This window comes from Triticum urartu, chromosome 4A, assembly GCF_056163025.1.
Source record: "Triticum urartu cultivar PI428250 chromosome 4A, HENAU_Tu73, whole genome shotgun sequence".
Taxonomy (NCBI): Eukaryota; Viridiplantae; Streptophyta; class Magnoliopsida; order Poales; family Poaceae; genus Triticum; species Triticum urartu.
In genome coordinates, this window is record NC_141876.1 from 535534674 (window position 1) to 535555981 (window position 21308).

A 21308-nucleotide genomic window follows, 5' to 3' on the forward strand; every position below is an offset into this window, starting at 1 on the left:
GTGCCTAAAAGTTTGATCATTAATAAAAATAAATAAATTCCTAAAGATGGTAGATGCCTAATTGAAGAATTTCCTACCAAAGATGGCAATACCTAGATCTATCCTTGCTTGTTATGCCTAGCTAGGGGCGTTAAACGATAGCGCTTGTTGGGAGGCAACCCAATTTTATTTTTATTCCTTGATTTTTGCTCCTGTTTAGTAATAAATAAATTATTTAGCCTCTGTTTTGGTTGTGTTTTTTGTGTTTAATTAGTGTTTGTGCCAAGTAGAACCGTTGGGAAGACTTGGGGAAAGTCTTGTTGAACTTGCTGTAAAAACAGAAACTTTAGCACTCACGAGAACTGCTGTCATTTTTATTTTAAGAGTGATATTTAGTTAATTATTTTTGAAGATGATTAATAGATAAATTACACACGTCCAGAAATTTATTTTAGAATTTTTGGGGTTCCAGATCTTGCGCTAGCTACAGATTACTACAAACTGTTCTGTTTTTGACAGATTTTGTTTTTCGTGTGTTGTTTGCTTATTTTGATGAATCTATGGCTAGTAAAATAGTTTATAATCCATAGAGAAGTTGGAATACAGTAGGTTTAACACCAATATAAATAAAGAATGAGTTCATTACAGTACCTTGAAGTGGTCTTTTGTTTTCTTTCGCTAACGGAGCTCATGAGTTTTCTAGTTTGAGTTTTGTGTTTTGAAGTTTTCAAGTTTTGGGTGAATTCTTTTGATGGATCATGGAACAAGGAGTGGCAAGAGCCTAAGCTTGGGGATTCCCATGGCACCCCCAAGATAATCCAAGGACACCAAAACGTCAAAGCTTGGGGATGCCCTAGAAGGCATCCCCTCTTTCGTCCACTTCCATCGGTAATTTACTTGGAGCTATATTTTTATTCACCAACATGATATGTGTTTTGCTTGGAGAGTCTTGTATTATTTGTGTCTTTGTTTGTTAGTATGCCAAAATCATCCTTGCTGTACACACCTTTTGAGAGAGCCATACATGAATTAAAATTTGATAGAATACTCTATGTGCTTCACTTATATCTTTTAAGCTAAGTAGTTTTGCTCTATGAGCTTCACTTATATCTTTTGAGCTAGATAATTCTGCTCTATGTGCTTCACTTATATCTTTTGAGCTAGATAATTTTGCTCCATGTGCTTCACTTATATCTTTTGAGCTAGATAATTTTGCTCTATGTGCTTCACTTAGATCTTTTAGAGCACGGTGGTGGATATGTTTTAAAGAAACTATTGATCTCTCATGCTTCACTTAAATTAATTTGAGAGTCTCTTAATAGCATGGTAATTTGCCTAATAACAATATGCTTGGTATTCAAGATTTGTGAAACTTTCTTTTGAGTGTGTTTAATACTAAGAAAAGATTGAAGCATGATAATTGTTTTGAGATATGGAGGTGATAATATTAAAGTCATGCTAGTTGAGTAGTTGTGAATTTAAAGAATACTTGTGTTGAAGTTTGTGATTCCCATAGCATGCACGTATGGTGAACCGTTATGTGACGAAGTCGGAGCATGATTTATTTATTGATTGTCTTCCTTATGAGTGGCGGTCGGGGACGAGCGATGGTCTTTTCCTACCAATCTATCCCCCTAGGAGCATGCGCGTAATACTTTGCTTTGATAACTTCTAAATTTTTGCAATAAGTATATGAGTTCTTTATGACTAATGTTGAGTCCATGGATTATACGCACTCCCACCCTTCCACCCTTGCTAGCCTCTCTAATACCGCGCAACTTTCACCGGTATCATACACCTACCATATACCTTCTTCAAAACATCCACCATACCTACCTATTATGGCATTTCCATAGCCATTCCGAGATATATTGCCATGCAACTTTCCACCATCTAGTTCATCATGACACATCCATCATTGTCATATTTCTTAGCATGATCATGTAGTTGACACAGTATTTGTGGCAAAGCCACCATTCATAATTCTTTCATACTTGTCACTCGTGATTCATTGCATATCCCGGTACACCGCCGGAGGCATTCATATAGAGTCATACTTTGTTTTAGTATCGAGTTGTAATCATTGAGTTGTAAATAAATAGAAGTGTGATGATCATCATTCAATAGAGCATTGTCTCAAAAAAAAGCAAGGCCAAAGAAAAAAAAAGAAGGCCTAAAAAAATAAAAAATAAAAAAGGGGCAATGCTACTATCCTTTTTCCACACTTGTGCTTCAAAGTAGCACCATGTTATAGCAAGTCTCATATATTGTGCTTCAAAGTAGCACCATGTTCTTCATATAGAGAGTCTCATATGTTGTCACTTTCATATACTAGTGGGAATTTTACGTTATAGAACTTGGCTTGTATATTCCAATGATGGGCTTCCTCAAATTGCCCTAGGTCTTCGTGAGCAAGCAAGTTGGATGCACACCCACTAGTTTCTTTTGTTGAGCTTTCATACATTTATAGCTCTAGTGCATCCGTTGCATGGCAATCCCTACTCACTCACATTGATATCTATTGATGGGCATCTCCATAGCCCATTGATACGCCTAGTCGATGTGAGACTATCTTCTTCTTTTTGTCTTCTCCACAACGACCATTCTATTCCACCTATAGTGCTATATCCATGGCTCACGCTCATGTATTGCGTGAAGATTGAAAAAGTTTTGAAAAAGTTAGAGTATGAAACAATTGCTTGGCTTGTCATCGGGGTTGTGCATGATTTAAATACTTTGTGTGGGGAAGATGGAGCATAACCAGACTATATGATTTTGTAGGGATAACTTTCTTTGGCCATGTTATTTTGAGAAGACATAATTGCTTTGTTAGTATGCTTGAAGTATTATTATTTTCTATGTCAATATAAACTTTTATCTTGAATCTTTCTAATCTGAATATTCATACCATAATTAAGAAGATTTGCATTGACATTATGCCAAGTAGCACTCCGCATCAAAAATTCTCTTTTTATCATTTACCTACTCGAGGACGAGCAGGAATTAAGCTTGGGGATGCCTGATACGTCTCCAACGTATCTATAATTTTGATTGCTCCATGCTATATTATCTACTGTTTTGGACAATATTGGGCTTTATTTTCCACTTTTATATTATTTTTGGGACTAACCTATTAACCGGAGGCCCAGCCCAGAATTGCTGTTTTTTTGCCTATTTCAGTGTTTCGGATAAACGGAATATCAAACGGAGTCCAAACGGAATAAAATCTTCGGGAACGTGATTTTCTCACCGAACGTGATCCAGGAGACTTGGACCCTACTGCAAGGGATCAAAGAGGTGGTCACAAGGGTGGGGGGCGCCCCCCCCTAGGACGCGCCCCCTGCCTCGTGGGCCCCTCGGTGCTCCACCGACGTACTCCTTCCTCCTGTATATACACACGTACCCCCAAACGATCAGAGCAGGAGCCAAAAACCTAATTCCACCGCCGCAACTTTCTGTATCCACGAGATCCCATCTTGGGGCCTGTTCTGGAGCTCCGCCGGAAGAGGGCCGTCATCACGGAGGGCTTCTACATCATCCTATCCCCTCCGATGAAGTGTGAGTAGTTTACCTCAGACCTTCGGGTCCATAGTTAGTAGCTAGATGGCTTCTTCTCTCTCTTTGAATCTCAATACAAAGTTCTCCCCCTCTCTTGTGGAGATCTATTCGATGTAATCTTCTTTTTGCGGTGTGTTTGTTGAGACCGATGAATTGTGGGTTTATGATCAAGTCTATCTATGAATAATATTTGAATCTTCTCTGAATTCTTTTATGCATGATTGGTTATCTTTGCAAGTCTCTTCGAATTATCCATTTGGTTTGGCCAACTAGATTGGTAGTTCTTGCCATGGGAGAAGTGCTTAGCTTTGGGTTCGATCTTGCGGTGTCCTTACCCAGTGACAGAAGGGGCATCAAGGCACGTATTGTATCGTTGCCATCGAGGATAACAAGATGGGGTTTATTTCATATTGCATGAATTTATCTCTCTACATCATGTCATCTTGCTTAAGGCGTTACTCTGTTTTTAACTTAATACTCTAGATGCATGTTGGATAGCGGTCGATGAGTGGAGTAATAGTAGTAGATGCAGAATCGTTTCGATCTACTTGTCACGGACGTGATGCCTATATACATGATCATGCCTAGATATTCTCATAATTATGCTCAATTCTATCAATTGCTCAACAGTAATTTGTTCACCCATCGTAGAATGCTTATGCTCTTGAGAGAAGCCACTAGTGAAACCTATGGCCCCCGGGTCTATTCTCATCATATCAATGTCCATCACTTTTATATTGTTTTGCTATTTACTTTGCTTTTACTTTTTACTTTGCATCTTTATATCAAAAATACCAAAAATATTCTATCTATCAGATCTCACTCTCGTAAGTGACCGTGAAGGGCTTGACAACCCCTAATCGCGTTGGTTGCCAGTAGCTATCGCTTTGTGCAGGTACGAGGGACTTGAGCGTGGGCTCCTACTAGATTGATACCTTGGTTCTCAAAAACTGAGGGAAATACTTACGCTACTCTGCTGCATCATCTCTTCCTCTTCGGGGAAAACCAACGCAAGCTCAAGACGTAGCAACCGCTATCCAGCATGCATCTAGAGTATTAAGTTCATAAGAACGGAGTAACGCCTTAAGTAAGATGACATGATGTAGAGGGATAAACTCAAGTAATATGATGAAAACCTCATATTTTTACCCTTGATGGCAACAATACAAATACGTGCCTCGCTATCCCTACTTTGTTACTGGGTGAGGACACCGCAAGATTGAACCCAAAACTAAGCACCTCTCCCATTGCAAGAAAAACCAATCTAGTTGGCCAAACCAAATTGATAATTTGAAGATAAATACAAAGATATCAAATCATGCATATAAGAATTCAGATAAGATTCAAATAATATTCATAGATAATCTGATCATAAATCCACAATTTATCGGATCTCGAGAAACACACTGCAAAAGAAGATTACATCGGATAGATCTCCAAGAACATCGATGAGAACATGGTATTGAGGATCAAAGAGAGAGAGAGAGGAAGCCATCTAGAAACTAGCTATGGACCGGCAGATCTGTGGTAAACTACTCATGCTTCATCGGAAGGGCAATAGAGTTGATGTAGAAGTCCTCCGTGATCGAATCCCCCTCCGGCAGGGTGCCCAAAAGTATTTTGGTGGACGCTTCTAGTTGTTTGGGAATATTTCTGAATTTATAGGCCAAAGATTAGGGTTGGAGGACTCCCATGGGGCCCACAAGCCAGGGGCGCCCCCCTAGGGCGCGCCCTGATGGCTTGTGGAGCGCTCGGGACTCTTCTGACTTCCTCTCCAAGTCCTTCGTGTGTCTTCTAGTCGAAGAAAAGTCGTCGTAAAGTTCCGTTTGGACTCCGTTTGATATTCCTTTTCTGTAGAACTCAAAAACAAGGAAAAATAGAAACTGGCACTCGGCTCTGGGTTAATAAGTTAGTCCTAAAAATAATATAAAATAGCATATTAATGCATATTAAATATCCAAAACAAATAATATAATAGCATGGAACAATAAAAAATTATAGATACGTTGGAGACGTATCAGTGGGTCCCACTGGGACCCACTCACTTATCCTAGACTCCCACTCCCTTCTTCCTCGAAAAAATCACTTGCTTGCTCAAACCCGTGTTCTTGTTCATTTCGCTACAAATTTGATCTCCTTGCTCGGAACTCCATTTCCAAAACTGTTTTGGGAGATTGTTCTTCGGTATGTGACTCCTCCAATGGTCCAGTAGTTTTCATTCCAGTGCTTTACATATTGGAAATTTTTGGTGTTGTAGCGACCTTGTTCTTGAGCTTGCATGTCAAATTTATATGGTCTAAAGTAGTTTTGATGCATTATATAGCCTCTAGATGCTTGTGGGAGTAGTTGCTATCATTATTGTTGAGTTGGTTCACTTTTATTTTGAGTCACTAAAAAATTCAGAAATATTTTAGAGGAAGAAAATGCTTACGAAAATATTCCAAGGTGGTTCCTCCAGCAAGAGCTCTCCTAGGCTTGCTATACGTGAGCCAGATCTCGAACCTCCGCGGGAAGCCCTTGTGCGACCGTGTGAGTGGCTGTCAGATTCTTTTTTGACTCAAGTCGGCATTAAGGAGGAGTTTAACATGTACGTGCATAATGCTGGATTGATGGAATTCGTATCAGATAAGTGCCCACAGTTCTACAACCTCACTGATACTTTTGTGCAAAAAATTGCTTATGTGCCTCATCGAAACTCTCATGTTGTGTTCTTTAACCTATATGAAAATCCTTTTTGCTTAGACCTCGAGGAGTTTTGTGAAGCATGTAGAACTCCCTATTGGGGGGTATCCACTGAACCTTGTAAATCTGATTGCAATGAATTCTTGTTGAATATTAGTAGGGGAGAAATTAGAGTCATAACACAAGCTACTATAGGGAGCATCCATTTTCCTGCTATACATTATTTTGCTCTATTCATAGGAAGATGCATAAATGGTAAACAAGACCCTAGCCATCTTTGTGCCCCTGATTTGAGCATTCTTAAGAGTGTTGTACTGAGCGATTAACAATTTAACATGGGGTTACTATTGCACGCCGTTTACACAACAATGCCTTAGTGGGTGATTTCTTTGGTGGAATTTATGCCACTTGCTTAGCTGCTCATCTATGGGCACCCATTAAGGAAAATGATGCCATGTTGCCACCTGTTTTCTGGATTATGATGCTATGGTACGCCACCAGTTCCTTGAGAGGGACGACCCTCCGCTCAGATACAGGCTAATCTTTAACAGATGTTGTGTCTTCCATATTACCTTGCCTGCTCCCTCCTTCTATAATTTCTAGGAAAAACGGTAGACACTTCATACTTGAGGAGGAGATCGAGGAGTACGAGAGGGCGGTAGAGACCGCCTGCCTTGAGGAGGCAACACGCCAAGCGGTGGCAGCTGCATATCAGTACAACCCAAACTTTGATTACGGGTATTACTCTGGCTACGAGGGACCGTAGACCTAGGCCAAAAGCCTAAGATTGGGGGAGTACATATTTCTCAACAACATTACATTCATGTACCACACATTTCATTCAAGTTGTCGGTGCTCATCCTTTTTCATTGTATATCTGTGTTAGCTTTATTTTCACTTTCTTCTTGTGTGTTTGAAAAACTTTGAAAATCCAAAAATATTTCCCGTTTCTTTTCAGTTTTCCTTTCTTATTTAAGTAGTTTGTAGTATTAAAAAAAACCCAAAAATATTTCTCGTTCTTCTTTCACTTGTTGGGAGCTTTCCTGTGTAAATAGTTTTTCTTGTTTTCATTTTTCTTTAATTTGCTTTCCTTGAGAAAAATAAAAACTCCAAAAAAATTTCAGTGTGCTTCTATGAATTTCTTTTCTTTCCTTTGGGTTGAGGAGAAGACCAAGATGAACATGTTGAGTGGCTCTCATATGCATTATTGTTGATCTAACAAAGAGCCCAATTACCTTGTCTTCTCCCCTGAATAAAATGTTTACAGATTCCAGCTTAGTCCACGACACACTTGCACTATTATTTTCATATCATTCGGTCATGCAAGTGAAAGGCGATAATGATGATGATTCGATGAAGTGATTGAGGTGAAGAAAAGCTGGTATGAACTCATCTTGTTTTTGTTTTTGTAAATATGTTTAGCTCATCGCTCTTGATTCAGTATTATTATGAGTAAACATATTTGTGATGACAATTAGAGATTATGGTTTCTCATGCCATGCTTAATTACCTAGGAGTGGATAATGATTTATCTTGAGTGCCAACATGCATTAAAATGGTTATGATGTAGTATGATAATATGGTATCCTCCTCTGGATGTTTCGAGTGGGTTGACTTGGCACATGTTCACGCATGTAGTTGATTCGAAACCAACATAGCCTCCACGATATTTATCTTCATGGTGTTCGATATCCTACTCATGCTCGTATTCAACGTTAATTATTCTCAATTCATGTTTATGACTGTTTTCGCTCCCTCGCTGGTCGCTTCTCAATCTATTTGCTAGCCATCGCTTGTACTAAGCGAGAATACTGCTTGTGCATCCACATCCTTAAACCCAAAGTTGTTCCTGATGAGTCCACTATATCTACCTGTTGGGGAATGTAGTAATTTCAAAAAAATTCCTACGCACACGCAAGATCATGGTGATGCATAGCAACGAGAGGGGAGAGTGTCGTCCACGTACTCTCGTAGACCGTTAAGCGGAAGCGTTATAACAACGCGGTTGATGTAGTCGTACGTCTTCACGATTGACCGATCCTCGGCACCGAACGTATGGCACCTCCGCGTTCAGCACACGTTCAGATCGGTGGCGTTCCGCGAACTCACGATCCAGTAGATCTCGAGGGAGAGTTCGTCAGCACGACGGCGTGGTGATGATGTTGATGAAGCTACCGTTGCAGGGCTTCGCCTAAGCACCGCTACGATATAACCGAGGTGGATTATGGTGGAGGGGGGCACCGCACACGGCTAAGAGATCAACAGATCAATTGTTGTGTCTTTGGGGTGCCCCCTACCCCCGTATATAAAGGGGGGAGGAGGAGAGGGCCGGCCAAGGGAGAGGCGTGCCCAAGGGGGGGGGCAATCCTACTCCAAGTAGGTTTGCCTCCTCCCTTTCCTATTCCAAGAAGGAGAAGGGGGAAGGAGGAGGTGGAGAGAAGGAAGGAGAGGGGGGCCGCCGCCCCTTCCCCTTGTCCAATTCGGATTGGGGCATGGGGGGCCGCGCGCCACCTCCTGGCTGCCCTCTCTCTTCTCCACTAAGGCCCATAAGGCTCAATAGCTTCCCGGGGGGTTCCGGTAACCCCCGGTACTCCGTTATATGTCCAAAACCTCCTGGAACCCTTCCGGTGTCCGAACATAGTCATCCAATATATAGATCTTTATCTCTCGACCATTTCGAGACTCCTCGTCATGTCTGTGATCATATCCGGGACTCTGAACTACCTTCGGTACATCAAAACACAAAAACTCATAATACCGATCATCACAGAACTTTAAGCGTGCGGACCCTACGGGTTCGAGAACTATGTAGACATGACCGAGACACGTCTCCGGTCAATAACCAATAGCAGAACCTAGATGCTCATATTGGTTCCTACATATTCTACGAAGATCTTTATCGGTCAAACTGCATAACAACATACGTTGTTCCCTTTGTCATCGGTATGTTACTTGCCCGAGATTCGATCGTCGGTATCTCAATACCTAGTTCAATATCATTACTGGCAAGTCTCTTTACTCGTTCTGTAATGCAACATCCCACAACTAACTCATTAGTCACATTGCTTGCAAGGCTTATAGTGATGTGCATTACCGAGAGGGCCCAGAGATACCTCTTTGACAATCAGAGTGACAAATCCTAATCTTGATATATGCCAACTCAACAAGTACCATCGGAGACACCTGTAGAGCACCTTTATAATCACCCAGTTACATTGTGACGTTTGGTAGCACACAAAGTGTTCCTTCGGTAATCGGGAGTTGCATAATCTCATAGTCATAGGAACATGTATAAGTTATGAAGAAAGCAATAGCAGTAAACTAAAACGATCAAGTGCTAAACTAATGGAATGGGTCAAGTCAATCACATCATTCTCTAATGATGTGATCCCGTTAATCAAATGACAACTCATGGATATGGTTAGGAAACATAGCCATCATTGATTCAACGAGCTAGTCAAGTAGAGGCAAACTAGTGACACTCTGTTTGTCTATGTATTCACACATGTACTAAGTTTCCGGTTGATACAATTCTAGCGTGAATAATAAACATTTATCATGATATAAGGAAATATAAATAACAACTTTATTATTGCCTCTAGGGCATATTTCCTCCAGTCTCCCACTTCCGCTGCTCTCCGGACCGTCCGATGGGGATCGTACGGCTCCGAGACGGTCTCAAACCCACCAAACCCTAGCCCCTACCTATTTAAACACCTCCCCTTGCCAGATTTGGAAGCCTAGTCCTCCACCTACCTCTAGCCGCCTCCCTCCTCGCATTCCGCGCCCATCCACCTGCGTGCCGCCACTTGGCGGATCCAGGTGAGCCAGCGCCGCCGTCAACCGTCGCAGCCGCCGCCCTCCACCAGTCCCAGCGCGCCACCTGTCCACCCAAGGTCGCCCGCAGCCAACCCCGTGCTGCCACCTCGTCCGCTCCATCTCCCCACCCCGCGCGGCCCGACGCAGCCCGCAGCCGGCCCGCCCGGGCCCGACCGCACCCACCGTGCTGCTGGCGCCGACCCAGCTGTCTCGCTCCTCCCGCTCGATCCAGAGGGGATCGAGAGCCCGTCGTCGCCCGCTGCACCAGCTCCTTCGCCCCGCTCCTCGCGCCTCTCGCCGGTGTCGCGCCTCCCCGCCGGAGTCTCCCCCCGCGAGCGCCTGCCTCCGCCGCCTAGCGCCTCTCCGCCAGCGACCTCGCCTGCTCGTCGCCGCGCCATCCCATGCCGCCTCGTTCCACCTCCATCGCCGCCCGCTTGGCGCTGGAACACGCCACCCAGCCACCTCCTCTTCGGATCCGGTGGCTCCCCGCGACGCCACCGCACCAGAGGTCTCGCCGTCGCCATGGCCGCGCCCGGCCTTCGTCGTTGCCGCTTGCGTCAACCGCGTCCACGTGGGCTGGACCCTGGCGGCCCAGATCTGCCGGCCCACCACTCTGCTTCCACTTTCGGGCTGAGGCCCAATGTGAGCACCAAATCCAGCCCTCCTCTCTGTTGGGCCAGACGGATTCGGCCCATTACATTTTTTTCAGTTCCAGAGGTTTTTCCTATTTATCCAAAGATGTTAGTTTTACAGAAAAGACCCTCATGTTCATACATTTAATATCTCACAAACTATGCATCACATGTAAAAACTTTATATATGAAATATGACTAGAATTTCATCTAGTTTCATAATATCCAACTTTCATGCATGTTTGAAATGTTTAAACTGTTGTTTGCATGTATTTGCTCATATGCCATGTTAAAATGATTTAATTCATAACTAAATAACCGTAGCTCCAAACTTAACAAACTTTATATGAAAATGGGGTAGAAAAATGCCTAGTTTATCATGGTGGCTTTACTTTACATGTTTAATAACACTAAAATTGTGTTTAGGGCAGAACAGTACCAAATCCATATTTTGCACATGAGGATTTTTCTGGATTTGTTGTTTGTTATATCCGGCCTCATTTAAACTTGCCTAGATAGGTAGTTTTCTTTTGCTTCAACTCTTGCCATGTTAATCAACATTTAATATTGTTGGGTACATAAACGAGATCGAACTAAATAACTTGAATGTGGTGTTCCATCAATATGCAACTCATTGCATATTGAGCTCCACTTAACTTGTAGTGTTGTTTCTGCACTTTGCCATGCCATGCTTCATTAAACCGGACATGCATCATACTTGGTTGTGCATCATGCCATGTTGATGTGATGTTTGTTTACTATGTTTTTTGCTTCTTTCCGGTGTTGCTTCTTCGGGTTAGTTCCGATAATGTCGCGTTTGTGAGGATCCGTTCGACTACGTCTATTTGTCTTCTTCATGGACTCGTTCTTCTTCCTTGCGGGATCTCAGGCAAGATGACCATACCCTCGAAATCACTTCTATCTTTGCTTGCTAGTTGTTCGCTCTATTGCTATGCCGCGATACCTACCACTTGCTTTATCATGCTTCCCTTTTTGCCATGTCAAGCCTCTAACCCACCTTTCCTAGCAAACTGTTGTTTGGCTATATGTTACCGCTTTGCTCAGCCCTTCTTATAGCGTTGCTAGTTGCAGGTGAAGATGAAGTTTTGTTCCATGTTGGAACATGGATATTGTTGGGATATCATTATTATATCTTATTTACTTTAATACATCTATATACTTGGTAAAGGGTGGAAGGCTCGGCCTTATGCCTGGTGTTTTGTTCCACTCTTGCCGCCCTAGTTTCCGTCATACCAGTGTTATGTTCCTTGATTTTGCATTCCTTACACGGTTGGGTGTTATGGGGACCCCTTGACAGTTCTCTTTGAATAAAACTCCTCCAGCAAGGCCCAACCTTGGTTTTATCATTTGCCTCACCACCACCTACTTTTCCCTTGGGAGTCACGCTCTCGAGGGTCATCTTTATTTTAAACCCCCTCGGGCCAGTGCTTCTCTAAGTGTTGGTCCGAACTAGAGTCCTTTGCAGCGCCACCTCGAGGAAACTTGAGGGCTGGTTTTAGTTGTACGGAGCACTCATCCGGTGTTGCCCTGAGAATGAGATATGTGCAACTCCTATCGGGATGTCGACGCATCGGGCGGTCTTGCTGGTCTTGTTTTACCATTGTCGAAATGTCTTGTAACCAGGATTCCGAGTCTGATCGGGTCTTCTTGGGAGAAGGAATATCCTTCGTTGACCATGAGAGCTTGTGATGGGCTAAGTTGGGACACCCCTGCAAGGTTTTGAACTTTCGAAAGCCGTGCCCGCGGTTATGGGCAGATGGGAATTTGTTAATGTCCGGTTGTAGAGAACTTGACACTTAACTTAATTAAAATGAATCAACCGCGTGTGTAGCCATGATGGTCTCTTTCCGGTGGAGTCTGGGAAGTGAACACGGATCTTGTGTTATGCTTGAACATAAGTAGTTTCAGGATCACTTCTTGATCACTTCTAGTTCACGACCGTTGCTTCTCTTCTCACTCTTATTTGCGTTTGTTAGCCACCATATATGCGTAGTGCTTGCTGCAGCTCCACCTCACTACCCTTTCCTACCCATAAGCTTAAATAGTCTTGATCTCGCGGGTGTGAGATTGCTGAGTCCTCGTAACTCACAGATACTTCTAAACAGTTGCAGGTGCCGAGGATACTAGTGTAGGTGATGCAATCGCGCTCAAGTGGGAGCTCAATGAAGATCTTGTTCGTTGTTTTGTGTCTTTCCGGTTGATCAGTAGTGGAGCCCAGTTGGGACAATCGGGGATCTAGCATTTGGGGTTTTCTTCTTTTATTTTGGTTCCGTAGACGGACCTTGATTGTATTCTAGATGATGTATGTTTAATTTGTATTTGTGTGAAGTGGCGATTGTAAGCCAACTCTTTATCCCTTTCTATTCAGTACATGGGATTGTGTGAAGATTACCCCTCTCGCGACAAACCTACCATGCGGCTATGCCTCTAAGTCGTGCCCCGACACATAGGAGATATAGCCGCATTGTGGGTGTTACAAGTTGGTATCAGAGCCTTCCCCGACTTAGGAGCCCCCTGCTTGATCGAATCGCTGGCGTTGTTGAGTCTAGAACAAAATGTTTTGAGTCTTAGGATTATATATATCGGAGAGTAGGATTCTTTTTACTCCTCAGTCCCTTCGTCGCTCTGGTGAGGCCTCCTGACGTAGAAGTTTTGACTCTTCTCTCCTCAAATTTCACTAAAAAAATTAGGATCACGCGGATATCTTGGAATCGTTCCGATGGTTTTGTGACGAGAACATCGTTCTTGGTGCCTCCTAACATTTAGGGGTTGTGGCAGTGTCCCGGGGAGTTGAGCTCCGAGGTGTTGTCGTCACAATTTTATCGTTGCAGTTCTGGAATACCTGAGTTCGCCGACATCGAAAATATCTTTTATGCAGTTGTTAGTGAGATAACCTCGACGCCACCCAGTACTAGGGCGGGAGTTCGGGAGTATTGTCATAACTCATATAACGGATGCTTTTCGAAGGTTGAGGTAAATGATTTCCGAAGGTTTCTTGGTTATGTGTTGAAGGATGGATACAGCTGGATGTAGGTATTGTTAGTTTGGGTGAGATATTATGCTTCCCCTGTATCCCCAACACCTGATTGCATAACCAGAAAGTTTCGGGAGTTTATAAGTGGGAATTCAAGTAGCTCCAAGAATATCTTTCCAACAGAAACATGATACGATATGGGATCTATCATATGTTTGTTCCGTCTTATTCTGCAAGCCAATCCTTTGTTTTATTTTGGTTTGTGGTATTCGAGTTGCTTCAATGTCAAGTGTTGATTCCATACCTTTCCTAAGCGGTGTTCTCATATTCCTATGTGAATACTAACCCTTCTTATTTATCGAGATTGTCATCTTAATTCTATTTCCAACCGGTGTGTTTCTCTTCAAGATGATCCTATCATTTTTCCCATTCGCAAGATCCAATCTCAGTTTTCGTCAATGGTGTTTGTTTCATCCGTCTCGAAGTTGTCTTTGTTTTCCCGCCCACCCACCCTTTTTCTTCAAGGATTCAGATTTCTTAATCAAATATCCATTTTATTCATGTGAAGTCTCTTCGTTCTTTTCTGTCAATGTTCTAACCCGGTGGTTCTCATGAAGATGCTCTACAAGTTCATCATTCTTCGTTCTTTTTTCTTCTCTGGTGGATCCAACTCAAGCTTTCAGTGTTGATCTTATTTCTTTCCTCGTTTCAAATGTATTCTCATGTCGGGCACCTCTTAATCATCAACCTCTTGCTATTTTTGTATCCGGAGTGTTGAAGATATCTCAGAAGATTTGTGTCTCCATTATCAATCCGATCAAGATATCTTGAGGTTGTTATCTCATTCTAGCCATTTAATTCAACCGGCGCAATCTTTCTTAAGTTGTTCAACGGTGGATATTTTGAGTGGGCCCTAACCCACAGGTCTTATCCAGGATCTTACCTGACTCTTCTATTTTTCGGAGCTACTATCAAATTCTTCTCCAAGTTGACGTAAGAATGAATTATCATCAGTCAAATGTCTTTCTCCAAGATCATTCAAATTCTTTTCATTGTCGGTTCAACCTTTCTAATATTCATCCCGGAGTATCTCAACAATTCATGGTGGTGTTTCTCATCATCATTCTCAACATCTGAAGACCGAAGAAGATTTTCTCTTAAATCTTGTCCGTTCTCTCAGAGATGCGTAGTTCAAGCTTGATACCATCCTCTCATAATTGTTTTTGATTGTGAGAATTCTTTTCACCCATCTGGAGCATTTCATGAGTTGTTTCCATTTCTTTCTTCCAAAGCCCATCATCTCAGAATTATTCATTCAACTTTCAGCTCTCGTTCTCCAAATCTTACCGGTGCATCATTCAAATATTCTCTAATCAGCTCGTGATCTATTCGCTCACATGCATATAAATTCCCTCAAGTGTCTTCATTCGTTCTCTAATTCTTCCCGATGTTTCACTATCTTTTTCCTTGGTCGTTTTTAATTCTTACGGTGGTTCGTTCAAGAGTTCTCTTCCTTGGTTATCATATCAATTCATTCGTTCCTTTCCAATCCTATCGGTGGTTCGTTCAAGACCTTCCCAAGTTTGCGCCATATCTATCTTAATCCTTTCAACGAGAATAAGTAGTATGCCAAATCTGTTGCTTATCATCAATTTAATTGATGAAGGATAAGCATGATGTAATTCTTATTCTTGTTTCATCCAAGTGATTAATTCTTTATTTAGGAGGTTCATCAAGATTCTTGATTTCTTTTGTTCATCTTTCTTTTCCGTATTTCCAAGTTTTTCCGCATTATCTCGTCGCGAAGCTCCATCTAAATCATCGCAAGGCTTCACCTTGTGTTTTCAACTTCTCTTTCCTTTCGTTTGATCATCCTTTCATTACCGGAGTTCTTCATGGAGGCTTTACATGATGGTTCATAAAGGATTTAATTCCTTCTCGAAGTGTTCATCGAGATTCTTTTCAGAGGAGTTCAAGCATTCTTCATCTTGCATTCCAAAGTGCAATTCTTTCTACCTTATCTTTTGAGATGGTGTTATGTCATTTTTGACAATTTCTATGTGTTTCATGATTCACAAGTTCAGGAATGGGATATTTAAAACCATTACTTTCTTCCTTGGAGTTATCTTGGTATAGATTTCACCTAAAGCCTTCCATTGGGAATGTTGCTCTTTGTGATGATTACCTATGATCCAAGTTCTCTTATCACCTCGGTGGGAGAAGCTTTCTATATTTTCTAGCTCTCAATCAAATCTTTTTCCCGTGAGTGGCAGGTTGTCACCTCATAATTTTGACATGTCTTCCATTAGCCCACATCAAGCTTATGCTTTCGTTGTTGATAATCCAACAACTCCGTTCAACCTTTTCTTCGTAAGCATGCTCTTTCAATTTTATTTGCGAGAGTTGTCATTCTTCTTCTCCGTTCTTTTCTTTCCAACTATCTAGTTTTCCATTCATTTGTTCCGGAGGCATGGTGATGTTGCTCTCTTCACCCATCATCCCATTTTTGTTAAAGATCATGCTCTTTCCTTTGCCTATCCATTCAACCGGAGCGTCGTGTCCTACATTCAAGTTCTTCCCTTTCTATCAAGTTTTTGCCTCCCTTCTCAACCGGAGTGGCGTCTGAAAGCTTTCCTACACCTTGTGCCATTCTTTCAATAGTTCCGGAGGCAGTGTGTTGTTGATCTCTTCAAGTATCCTCACATCTTGTCAAGTTCATGTTCAATTCCTTCCATTTTCAGTTGGAGTGCTGCCGAAATTGTATCAATTTTATTCCTTCTTCATCTCGTTTTTACCGGAGTGTTTGCATGTACGTCTTGTCCATTGCAACAATTTTCTTATGTCTTTCAACCTACAAGGTTCTAGTAATGTTCCTTGTTCCTCTTTCCTAACAAAGTGTTTTCAACTTCCTTTATCTTCATTTTATTCTTTCTTTCAATTTGTTCAGCCTCGCAAGGTTCTTTGGTCTCACTCGTTTGTCAAAGAAGCAACTTAGCCTTACCTCTTCTCTTCCTCTTCCGTTTCCCTCCGGTGCCATCCTAGATCTCGGGATGAGATCCTCTCGTAGTGGTGGAGTGTTGTAACGCCCCGAGACCGTTGCGCCAGGTGTCTTCCAGTTATTTACCGTCGTTGCCATGTCATTCGCTTGCGTGTTGCATCTTATCATGTCATCATGTGCATTGCATCATCATGTTTTCAAAACTTGCATCCATCTCGGTCTCCGTGTTCCTTCCGTTGTCTGTTCTGAGCCCAGACACACTTGCACACGCCCACGGCACGTCCGAAATAGTATTTTTTTTAAGTGGCCAGAAAATGTTCTCGAAATGGGTTGAGAGTTGGCATGCGGTGTTGTTATGTTGTCAGTAGGGACGCCCGCCAAGTTTCATCGCATTCGGAGTCCGTTTGACGCCCCAAGAGATAACTATAGCGGCAATAGTAGTCGGTCTATCGTCGGACGTTTTCGGTCTCCGGAAACCGTGCCGGGCTGCATCTCTCCCCCCTCCTACACAGCCCATCTAGCCCTCCTACACTTCACCTACTCTCCAGACTGTCCGATGGGGATCGTACGGCTCCGAGACGGTCTCAAACCCACCAAACCCTAGCCCCTGCCTATTTAAACACCTTCCCTTGCCAGATTTGGAAACCTAGTCCTCCACCTACCTCTAGCCGCCTCCCTCCTCGCATTCCACGCCCGTCCACCCGCGCGCCGCCACTTGGCAGATCCAGGCGAGCCAGCGCCGCCTTCAACCACCGCAGCCGCCGCCCTCCACCAGTCCCAACGCGCCACCTGTCCACCCGAGGTCGCCCGCAGCCAAACCTGTGCTGCCACCTCGTCCTCTCCACCTCCCCACCCCGCGCGGCCCGGCGCAGCCCGTAGCCAGCCCGCCCGGGCCCGACCGCACCCACCGCGCTGCTGGCGCCGACCCAGCCATCTCGCTCCTCCCGCTCGCTCCAGAGGGGATCGAGAGCCCGTCGTCGCCCGCTGCACCAGCTCCTTCGCCCCGCTCCTCGCGCCTTTTGCCGGTGTCGCGCCTCCCCGCCGGAGTCTCCCCCTGCGAGCGCCTGCCTCCGCCGCCTAGCGCCTCTCCGCCGGCGACCTCGCCTGCTCGCCGTCGCACCGTCCCACGCCGCCTCGTTCCACCTCCATGGATATTGTTGGGATATCATTATTATATCTTATTTACTTTAATGCATCTATATACTTGGTAAAGGATGGAAGGCTCGGCCTTATGCCTGGTGTTTTGTTCCACTCTTGCCGCCCTAGTTTCCGTCATACCAGTGTTATGTTCCTTGATTTTGCGTTCCTTACACGGTTGGGTGTTATGGGGACCCCTTGACAGTTCGCTTTGAATAAAACTCCTCCAGCAAGGCCCAGCCTTGGTTTTACCATTTGCCTCACCACCACCTACTTTTCCCTTGGGAGTCACGCTCTCGAGGGTCATCTTTATTTTAAACCCCCTCGGGCCAGTGCTTCTCTAAGTGTTGGTCCGAACTAGAGTCCTTTGCAGCGCCACCTCGGGGAAACTTGAGGGCTGGTTTTAGTTGTACGGAGCGCTCATCCGGTGTTGCCCTGAGAACGAGATATGTGCAGCTCCTATCGGGATGTCGGCACATCGGGAGGTCTTGCTGGTCTTGTTTTACCATTGCCGAAATGTCTTGTAACCAGGATTCCGAGTCTGATCGGGTCTTCCTGGGAGAAGTAATATCCTTCGTTGACCATGAGAGCTTGTGATGGGCTAAGTTGGGACATCCCTGCGGGGTTTTGAACTTTCGAAAGTCGTGCCCGCGGTTATGGGCAGATGGGAATTTGTTAATGTCCGGTTGTAGAGAACTTGACACTTAACTTAATTAAAATGAATCAACCGCGTGTGTAGCCGTGATGGTCTCTTTCCGGCGGAGTCCGGGAAGTGAACACGGATCTTGTGTTATGCTTGAACGTAAGTAGTTTCAGGATCACTTCTTGATCACTTCTAGTTCACGACCGTTGCTTTGCTTCTCTTCTCACTCTTATTTGCGTATGTTAGCCACCATATATGCGTAGTGCTTGCTGCAGCTCCACCTCACTACCCTTTCCTACCCATAAGCTTAAATAGTCTTGATCTTGAGGGTGTGAGATTGTTGAGTCCTCGTGACTCACAGATACTTCCAAATAGTTGCAGGTGCCGAGGATACCAGTGCAAGTGATGCAATCGCGCTCAAGTGGGAGCTCGATGAAGATCTTGTTCGTTGTTCTGTGTCTTTCCGGTTGATCAGTAGTGGAGCCCAGTTGGGATGATCGGGGATCTAGCATTTGGGGTTTTCTTCTTTTATTTTGGTTCCGTAGTCGGACCTTGATTGTATTCTGGATGATGTATTTTTAACTTGTATTTGTGTGAAGTGGCGATTGTAAGCCAACTCTTTATCCCTTTCTATTCAGTACATGGGATTGTGTGAAGATTACCCCTCTTGCGACAAACCTACCATGCGGCTATGCCTCTAAGTCGTGCCCCGACACGTAGGAGATATAGCCGCATTGTGGGTGTTATAGTAGTGCTCCCACTCACTTTCTTGTAAATGCAGGCTTCATCACAAGTCTGTATAAAACCATATGCTTTGATCACTTTATCAAAGCATATATTCCAACTCCAAGATGCTTGCACCAGTCCATAGATGGATCGCTGGAGCTTTCTCACTTAGTTAGTACCTTTAGGATTGACAAAACCTTATGGTTGCATCATATGCAACTCTTCTTTTAAGAAATCCATTAAGGAATATAGTTTTGACATCCATTTACCAGATTTCGTAAAATGCGGCAACTGCTAACATGATTCGGACAGACTTTTAAGCATCAATATGAGTGAGAAAATCTCATCGTAGTCAACACTTTGAACTTGTCGAAAACATTTTTTTGCGACAATTCGAGCTTTGTAGATAGTTACACTACTATCAACGCCCGTCTTCCTCTTGAAGATCCATTTATTCTAAATGACTCATTGATCATCAGGTAAGTCAATCAAAGTCCATACTTTGTTCTCATACATGGATCCCATCTCAGATTTCATGGCCTCAAGCCATTTTGCGGAATCTGGACTCATCATCGCTTCCTCATAGTTCATAGGTTCGTCATGGTCAAGTAACATGACTTCCAGAACAGGATTGCCGTACCACTCTGGCACGGATCTTACTATGGTTGACCTATGAGGTTCTGTAGTAACTTGATTAGAAGTTTCATGATCATCATCATTAGCTTCCTCACTTACTGGTGTAGGAATCATTGGAACTGATTTCAGTGATGAACTATTTTCCAATAAGGGAGAAGGTACAATTACCTCATCAAGTTCTACTTTCCTCCCACTCACTTCTTTCGAGAGAAACTCCTTCTCTACAAAGGATCCATTCTTAGCAACGAATGTCTTGCCTTTGGATCTGTGATAGAAGGTGTACCCAACTGTCTCCTTTAGGTTTCCTATGAAGACACATTTCTCCAATTTGGGTTCGAGCTCATCAGGTTGAAACTTTTTCACATAAGCATCGCAGCCCCAAACTTTAAGAAACGACATCTTAGGTTTCTAGCCAAACCACAGTTCATATGGTGTCGTCTCAACGGATTTAGATGGTGCCCTATTTAACGTGAATGCACCTGTCTCTAATGCATAACCCCAAAACGATAGCGGTAAATCAGTAAGAGACATCATAGATCGCACCATATCTAGTAAAGTACGATTACGACGTTCGGACACACCATTATGTTGTGGTGTTCCGGATGGCGTGAGTTGCAAAACTATTCTGCATTGTTTCAAATGAAGACCAAACTCGTAACTCAAATATTCTCCTCCACGATCAGATCATAGAAACTTTATTTTCTTGTTATGATGATTTTCTACTTCACACTGAAATTATTTGAACTTTTCAAATGCTTCAGATTTATGTTTCATCAAGAAGATATACCCATATCCGCTCAAATCATCTGTGAAGGTCAGAAAATAACGATACCTGCCACGAGCCTCAACACTCATCGGACTGCATACATCAGTATGTATTATTTCCAACAAGTATGTCACTCGCTCCATTGTTCCGGAGAACGGAGTCTTAGTCATCTTGCCCATGAGGCAAGGTCGCAAGCATCAACTGATTCATAATCAAGTGATTCCAAAAGCCCATCAGCATGGATTTTCTTCATGCGCTTTACACCAATATGACCTAAACGGCAGTGCCACAAATAAGTTGCACTATCATTATTAACTTTGCATCTTTTGGCTTCAATATTATGAATATGTGTATCACTACGATCGAGATTCAATAAACCATTTATATTGAGTGTATGACCATATAAGGTTTTATTCATGTAAATAGAACAACAATTATTCTTTGACTTAAATGAATAACCGTATTGCAATAAACATGATCCAACCATATTCATGCTTAACGCAAACACCAAATAACATTTATTTTAGGTTCAACACTAATCCCGAAAGTATAGGGAGTCTGCGATGATGATATATCAATTTTGGAACCACTTCCAACACACATCGTCACTTCACCCTTAACTAGTCTCTGTTCATTCTGCAACTCCCATTTCAAGTTACTAATCTTAGCAACTGAACTAGTATCAAATACTGAGGGGTTGCTATAAACACTAGTAAAGTACACATCAATAACATGTA